This window comes from Cynocephalus volans, chromosome 4 (assembly GCF_027409185.1).
Source record: "Cynocephalus volans isolate mCynVol1 chromosome 4, mCynVol1.pri, whole genome shotgun sequence".
Taxonomy (NCBI): Eukaryota; Metazoa; Chordata; class Mammalia; order Dermoptera; family Cynocephalidae; genus Cynocephalus; species Cynocephalus volans.
Window position 1 is genome coordinate 45,227,025 of NC_084463.1, and position 8,989 is coordinate 45,236,013.

Genomic DNA, 8,989 nt, shown 5'->3' on the forward strand with positions numbered 1-8,989 from the left:
TGGGGGAGAGGAGGAGAGAGGAAAAGAGAGGGAAATAGAGTGGGAGGAGGAGACAGGAGAGTGTACATGGTTGAGGCCTGTGGTACCCCCCTCATTCCAGCAGGGGATACCAGGCACTTCCCGTGGTGGCTTGGTCATTGCTGGGCTGGATGCAGATGTCAAGGGGGTTTGGCTGAAGCCGTTGGCCCCTACCATCAACCTGAGTTTTCAAGGGACATTCAAACCATAGCTTCCTTTCCCTTGCTCTACAAAACTTGTGTTCTCACATACAAAATGTATTTATTCTGTCTCAGTAACCCCAAAGTCTTAGCTTGCTTTTTAGCATCAGTTAAAAAGTTTAAAGGCTTGAGTCTCATCTAAATCAGACACGTGTGACACTTTAAGCATGATTCATCCTGAGGCAAATTTTCTTGAATTGTAGGCCTGGGAAATCAAAACAAGTTGTGTATTTCCAAAATACAATGGTGATCCAGACATTGGAAATTTTATGAAGTTTTAAAGAAAGAAATAGGCAAGAATAAAGGAGTAATGGACTCCATATAAGTTTTAAATCCAACAGGGAAATATTAAATCTTAATCCTCCGGAATAATCTTCCTTGACTCCATGTTTTGCTTTCTGGGCACATTGATGCATTCTGTGCACCTGCAGAATGAACACCATTGGAACACCACCAAGGCTTATGCTTGTACCTTCTAGATTGGTGGCCTGAGTCACACCTAAAATCCAGGGCCAATTGAGCCATGGATAAGGTGACTACAAAACACTCGCAAGATTCATGGGGCAGAGACCTGAGGCAGCCCTGAGCCATGAGCCTTTTCTGTCCTTAAGGCCCTATCTTTCTGAGCCTGTGATGGGAGAGGCAGCCTCAAATATCTCTGAAATGCCTTCAGGGTCTTCATTCCATTGTCCTGATGCATAGCACCTGGCTTCCTTCTGTTCATGGTGCTTTGTTTTGCAGAGGTTCTCTTGACCACACAATTGGTTTGTTCTCCTGAAGATGCCTTTATAGTCTTTACTTGGTCAGGCTGTAAATTTTTGAAATTTTTCTGCTCTGCTTACTTTTTAATTATAAATTTTGTCTTTAGATAATTTTTCTCCTTTTTCATCTTACCGTGTGCAATTAAAAGGAGCACACAGCTTTTTCAGTATTTTGCTCAGAAATTTATTCCATCAGATATTCTAATTCCTTGCTCTTAAATTGTGCCTTCCCTGTGGTATTTCCCAGTGGCACAATGGAAGTTTTCCAAGCTCAGTTCCCTGTATGAAGGATAGCGGGGTGGCAAGCATTGGGAGTGTCTTGCTTGGCTCTTGCCATGTGAGGTTAATAATATCACTGTTCTCTGAACAGTCTTGTTTCTGGTGCAGGTGACATCAAACTCACCAAACATGGCAATGTACTGCTCCATGAAATGGTGAAGTGATGCTGTTACCTTTAATAAAACTTAATAAGAATTAATTAAGAACTTAGTACAACTTGTATATCTTTAAGCCATGGCTGTCAGGTCAATATTGCAGTCTTGAGATATGATTTTTTGATTAAACCTCAATAAAAAATGTTTTTTGGCTGTTTTCAAATCTTTGCATAGGCAAAGTAGTAGCTTAGGGATAGTTATGAATTAATAATGTTTTCTATACATACAGCATTATATTCTTTGTAGTCATTGAAAAATAAAAAATACTTTGCAGTCTTAGTGAAGGTATTCATCTTTGAGATTGGAGGAATTAATCTTATTTTGGAAATGTCACTGCATTCTAAAAAGTTCAAACCTCATACTTCTGAATATTTAAATTTTGGACTTGACATTTACTAAGTATTGATAATATAAAACTGGTAAACTTGTTTTAAAAAATTAATTAATTAAAATAAATAAATAAATTGTGCCCTCCACAAGTTCTAGGACATGGACACGATCCTGCCACATCCTTACAACTATATAACAATGATGGTCTTTTTTCCAGTTTCCAATAATACCTCGTTCCCCAGTTCTAAGACCTCATAAGAATGGCCCGTACTGTCTACATTTCTGCCAACATTCTGATCACAACCACTTAAGTAATCTCTAAGAAGTTGCAGACTTTCCCTACGTTTCTTTTTCTGAGCCCTCACCATACTTTCCCTTAATTCTTTGTTTATGGCAATTTAAGCTTTTCCCAGCCTGCTTCTCTAAATTCTTCCAGCCTCTACCTTAAGGGGTGAATGGGTTGTCTTCATGTGGGGAGGGGAGGGATTAGAGTGGGGACTTTGTCTCCCAGTTTCTTTGGTAGTGAAGTTTTCAGGTGTTGCTGTTGATACTGTAAGTTTTTCTAAGGCCATGGGGTTCTAATTCCCTTGGGGTCAGTTCTGTGCTGCTCAAGGCAGTGGTTCTCTTTAGTATTTACTTGTGAACTGTACCTGATTGATTTAAACTTCTGTTAACAAGACACTTCTTACCTTTTTTATATACCTGTTCTGTGATACGACGTGACTTATGATTGACTGTTGAAGAGCAAAGACTGAATGTGTTTTTTACAGGCTGGCTTCCTGTTATCCTTGAGTCCCTGCAGTGTGGCACATGTCTGAGAGGCTCTTATGTCTGATGGACTCAGAAGTCCATTAGGAGAGTTTTCCTTAAATGGGGTCTCCCTTTTTCATTTCTTTCTTAAATGGTGGGTCACTTCAAATGGAAATCTAATATTGGCCTCTGTGTGGTTAGTATCAGATGATGTATATTGATTCCATTACAAAGGTTATGTGATAATCAGTGGAAACGTACTAATCAGGAAAGCGGAGGTCAAAGAGCACGGTCTGAATTGAGCTCACCTCTTCTCGGTGCACACACTTGCCTGTGAGACAGTCTTCATTGCCTTGGCCTCATTTTATTTTTGTTAGTAATTTAGAGGGTAAGTTGTTATATGAAGTTGAATAGGTAATTGTACATATTTTAATAAGAATTCCATAGCCTTGACTATGAAACATAATGAGTAGGTGATTATCGTGTGTGCAATTTGTAAAGTAGATATTTCTCTCAGTATCAAACTTAGTGCTGTGGTTTTGTTTTCCATTTGCTAATGGAGATATTTAGGTGGTATTTAGTATACATTTATTAATAAAACAATTTTTTTCCAACATGAAGGTAGCTTTAGTGTGTTTATGTTGTCAAGATAAAAATTTAAGCTATATGTAAAAACAAAGCAAAAACACCAGAAGGGGCACTGTCCGCACATCCCACATTACCACGAGCTGGTGAGCACGGATGTGTGCACGTGGCAGGGTGTGTAGAAAAGTGGCCACCATCAGGGCTGATTTGCTCTTTTCACTCACGTGTTGTCAAACTCTCTTCATGGCAGTGAGTGGAGGGATTTCATTTTAATGTTGCTCTTAAAGTTTAAAAATTAGTCTTAAAAACTCCTAAATTTACTCCTAAAAACTTCTGAGAACTTCAGAGCTTTTTATTTATTTGGGTTATATTTGTTGATATTCACCCCATTTAAAATTAAAAATGAGACAAAGTTTTTATTTATTCATTTTTAAATACCTTTATTTAAAATAATAATCGTTTACATGATAACCTAACAATTCAATGAGAGAGGTGGCATTGTTTTAAAAGTTTTTACAGATCTCTTTGTCTTAACTGACAGTAGCTGGATTCTCAGATCTGCTGCTACATTCAAGCTAATATCACCATCATTTAGCTTCTGGAAAACTCTGTTATATACTCCTGAGAGGGTGACAGAGGCACAGAAAATTCTAGTGTTGTGAAAATAGCTTTGATCCTGGGGACCTCCTGAAAAGGCAGCCCCACTGGACCACCCTTGACCACCGTTTGAGAACCTTTGCTCTCCGTGATGATTACACACGTTCTATTGTTGTTAAAGGAGAGTTTGTGGAACTGCACATCTTTAAATAAGTATGCTTCAGTTATTTACTTCAAGCAGATTTTTGAGTATTACAAGTTGAGCATTAACATTTATAATGGTTATAAAGTTATGTATCCTAATACTTATAGTTGTTTTTAAGTAACAACATTTTGGGAGGCTATTTTTTTTCTTTAGTTTTTAAGAAATTCACTTCTGGCAGCTTAACATTTTGATGAGTTGGGGGATCTGAAGGGAAAATCCTAGAGGTTGTTGTAGAACACTCTTGTGGAAAAAAGCGTTTAAAGTTTCTTCTGATACCTGAAGTGTGGATATGTACCGCTGCTTTACACATATCAAGGGTATTTTCAAACTAGTAGAAATTGCAGATTACAAAGGCTCTCCAGGTGTGTTCCACGGACCCCTGGGAGTCCCCCAAACCCTTTCTGGGCCTGAGAGGTCAAAACTAGCTGTGCAGCAGCAGCCGGGCACTGTGAGCTGACATGTGCACTGTGGTGCAGAGGCGGATCAGAGCGCAGGTGCTTTGTGCTCTTCCCCGCCATGCACTGGGTGGTTAAAATATGCCAGTTTCCCTTCTGGGCATCCTTGATGAAGCAGTAAATGTTAATTTTAGTAAGTCTCAACCCTCAGATAGACATCTTTTCACCTGTCCCTGTGATGAAGGGACAAGTATACAGGACATCTGCTGTATCCGGGGGTGGCATTTCCAGGAAGGCTCTGGTGGGACTGGCTGAGTCCTGAGCTGTTCAGCTACATCTCAGGGAAGCCAGCCCTCCTGGGCATGACAGCAGACAGACGGCACTTTCGCAACTCTATTTGGTAAATCTTTTCCCCAAAATGAATAATGTGAGTCTCAAGGAAAGCAATGGACAGTATTTGCTACTAATGATACAGTTCAAGCTTTCATGCAAAAATTAGAGTTCTGGGAAATTTGTATCTGCCATCATGACTTTGATGATGTCTTCCCAGTAATTAAAGACTTCTGAGGAGGTTGGAAGTGACATTAACAAATGTGTTTTTTTAATACCATCTGATGGAGTTTGGATGTGTTGTTCCCTCCAAAACTCATGTGCAATTTTGATCCCCAAAGTGGCAGTGTTGGAAACTGATTGAGTCGTGGGGGCGGATCCCTCATGAATGGATTTATGTTCTCCCTGGCGGAGGGGGGATAAATGAGTGAGTTCTCTCTCTGTTAGTTGCCACGAGAGCTCATTGTTTAAAAGACCCTGGCATCTCCTCTCTCTCTCACTTCTCTCTCTCTTGCTTCTTCTCTCACCATGTGATCTGCTTGTACCCGCCAGGTGCCTGCCACTTTTCTGCCATGAGTAGAAGCAGCCTGAAGGCCCATGCCAAACACAGCTATCCCAGAATCGTAAGCCAAATAAACCTCTCCTTTATAAATTACCCAATCTCAGGTAATTCTGTTATAGCAACACAAAACGGACTAATACATCATCTAATGAAATGTGTTGACATTTGGCATCTCTGCCCAAAACTTGATGAACCAGTGTTTCCAGATGACCAACACACATGAGTAAAAGATATGTTTAAAGTGCAAAACAGTGGGTTTTAGTTTAGGAAAGCGTGAAAAGTTCATTCATATGGTTTCAGATTCCATGTTGCAGCAAACTTTTATGAAACTACTACTTGTTAAGATTTCATATAGCATCAAAGAACATCCATAATTATGTGAAAATATTGTAAAATGCTCCTCCATTCTTAATGACATCTGTATGAGGCAGGATTTTCTCTCATTTTTTCACCCACAGAATATGTGGACTGACTGCAGAAGGAGACTTGAAGTCCCAATGTCCTCTATTAAGACAGAGATTTGCAAAAATATAAAACAATGCCACTCTGGCTCTAATTATTTTAGAGATAATGGTACTTTTTTATTTAAAAAGTGTGCATGTATAATGGGTTTATTTTTTAATATTTAAAATTTAGGAAATATCAATGAATATATGAGAGTGTTTTAAACAGTTCATGGAAAAATAGAATTAAAAGATAATGGTAATCTTTCCGTCAGCTTTTTGAAGACCCCTTAAACAAAGCTCTTTGTGGTCCTCAACTTTTAAGAGTATAAAGGAGCCCTGAGAAAAAGTTTGAGAGCTGAAGTGTGAAGATCAGCCACATGTCCTTGCTTGAATTGTCACTTTCCAGCCCTTTTGCTGCAGGCTTTGTTGTTAACAGACCAATTAAGAATAGTCTAGACCTATTAAGTCTAGACTACTATCACACATACATATATACACATGCACAAATATATATTTATCTTTTAACCCAAGATTTCGTAGCGTTATCCTGACTTCTTGAGTTAGTTGGAGATGGAGTTTTCAGCTGAGAAAAAATGTGTGCTTAGAAAAATAACTTTAAGTTCAGTACATTCAGTGTTACCCTACAGTTTACTTTCCCAGTTTCAGAGATGCCCACTTTTCTCTTCCTTTCTGGAAAAAAAATTTTTTTGTTAATATGATGTGTTTGACCACATTCCACCTGTAATGTGCTGGGTAATGGGCAGAGTAATGTAGTAATTCTGAGTTGTGTTGGATATTCAACATTTTTTTAAAAAAAATTTTGACTTGATATTCATGTTTTTATTTCTCAAGCTAAGTGAAATTTCATATTAGATTTTTTGTGTTGAAGAAATTATGAAAAATCAATTTTGCATGTTTAAAATGGTCTGCTATTCTAAGTATGTCCTTTATCTCATTGTACTTAACTAAAATAACTATATTTTTTTCTGATTTATAATTCAGAACTCAAATCAAATCCAGAAACATGTTTATTTTTCAGATTAACAAATAAATTGAATTTTTTAAAATGGTTTTTCATTCCTGAGAACATATCGATTTCTTTGCTTTTATAAATGTTCAGTATTGTGAAATATAAAAGTGTATTACCAAATAGTTTCTGAATTCTTAAAACAATCATTTTAAGGGTAGGTTTACTTCATTGAAGAGATTATATGACTATGGTGTTGTTTTTGGGCTAGTTGGTGAACTCTGAAGTCTTAATGGTCACTGTCTCTTTAAAAGGATGAGGCGGAATGTTTGCCTCTCTGTTCCGAGGTCACCGGGGAGACCACAGTTAGAGGAGGCAGCTGGAGCAGGTGAGAAGTTAGGAGGTGGTAAGCACTGCTCAGGAGGGTGGGCTCTCGGGCAGATGTGCTAGAAAAAGTAGAAATTCAGGTCCTAGCTGGAAATAAAGGCCTGTTGAGTGAATGTTTAGGATGTGGCTATTGAGAGACTCTACAAGGAGAAATGTTTTTTAAGTACATGTAGGTGAACTGTGGAATGTTGGTGTTCAGTAATCATAAACACTAGTCTTCTAAAAATTTTCTTAGGTTTTTAATTAAAATGATGACATAGTGACAATATTGAGAATTTTTGAATAATTAAATTTATATATAATTTTGTTCACCCTTTTCACATTTTGTTCACGTTTCTCTGCTCTGCATTGGGTTTTATTGAGCTGGGTTCATCCCAAGACCAGGCTCATACCGGGAAAAAAGCTGATGCTGGATGGCTGATCTCTGAGCCCTCATCTCCTGCACCTCTGCCAGCCTCCCCTGAGCAAGTCCAAGACTGGCCTCTCCTTCTGGGCTGTCCTAGAACCTTCTCTCAGAGTGTAGTGATAATATATGCTTTTCTATGTAAAAGTCCTTAAAGGAGAGGGTGTTGTATTTTTTTTTTTTTTCCTAACTCCCTGGGTGTCTTGTGGTTGACATAATGTACACTCAAATATAAGATCCCTCAAATTTTGGTGCCTTTTTATTTTAAAACTACTGATATGTGGTTTTAGTTACAGGTATTTAAGAGCCGTAATTTTTTGTTTTTATGTTTTCTTTTAGGAACTTACTCCATGGGAGTAGTCTCTAGATATTTGAGTTGTTGAAAACATGAATCCTGTTACTTGTGAACAGTGACTGACAACAGTGATGTGAGGCCTGGTTGTCTATTTGGACCAAAAGATTTCATCGGCCAGGTTTTTTGTTGTATTTCTGATTCCAGGAGAAAAATTGTCCAAGTTTTCAGTGTTTGGCACGTAAAGTATCAATAGTGTTAAACAGTAGCAATTAAATTTTAACTTAAGTCTGTATTTAGCATTTCTAAAGTGGCAATATGTGTAAAGAAACTGATTTAATGTACCATTCATGTTTATTTGAAATATTCTAAACTTTAGCCTAAAGTTTTTAGTTGTGTTTAATTATTTGTGAGAATTAGATTCAGGTGCTAATACCAAAGTCAAGGGTTTGGATCTCCTTACCAGCCAGCCGCCCAAAAAACAAAAACAAATATTTGATTCACAATGTTCCTTCATTCTTCCTGCAGGAAGCCATCCCCACGGAGGCAGGTTGCAGCAGTGGGGGGACTGCATCCATATGCCTTGTTGGTGAAGGCTCCTCAGGCTGTGTGTTTAGTAGAAATTCAAAGTGTGTTGTATGCAAATTGAAACTTGATCCACTTTCAAGATGTCTATCAAATTTGCTGCAAATTTGATGATTTGTGGAAGCAGAAAATTTTTTTTCCAAAAAGTAAAATTTATAGAGAGAATGAGTAAGCAATTGTGATTTAACATATGATTATATTGTAATTATAAGCTAATACTGTAATATAATAACTGCTCTGCTGTATATAAGGAGCAGGTCTCTGCATTTTGTGTTATTTCTCACATTTAAAACCCACAACTTTTGAGGTCAGCGTTGCCTCCTGGATTGTGACTTGCTTTGGATCCCCAGCTGGCATGGGAAAGCCCCCCTTTGTGTTTGGCACCATCATGGAGGTTCCTCTGCATTCTCTGGGGGGGTCTGGGATTTCCACACTGGTGCTGGGTCACTTTGGCAGCTGGTTTAGTTCAGCTGTGTTGGGGGAGTAAGGAAGGGGTTTGGTTCTCCCCTCAGCAGCTTCTGAGTCACCAAGGAGTGTGTGGGTCAGGTTTGCAGTCAGGCAGCACCTATAGCTAGACAGGAAACTGGGAAATGACAGCATTTAGACAGAAGAAGAAAAAAAAAGGTTGCAAGTGATTTTAAAGTTTGTGTATTTTATATGTTTTAAGGTTTTCATTTTATACCTGTCCTTCCCATCGGATGGAATATGGCATAAACCAGAGTCATAATTAATATTTAAATGT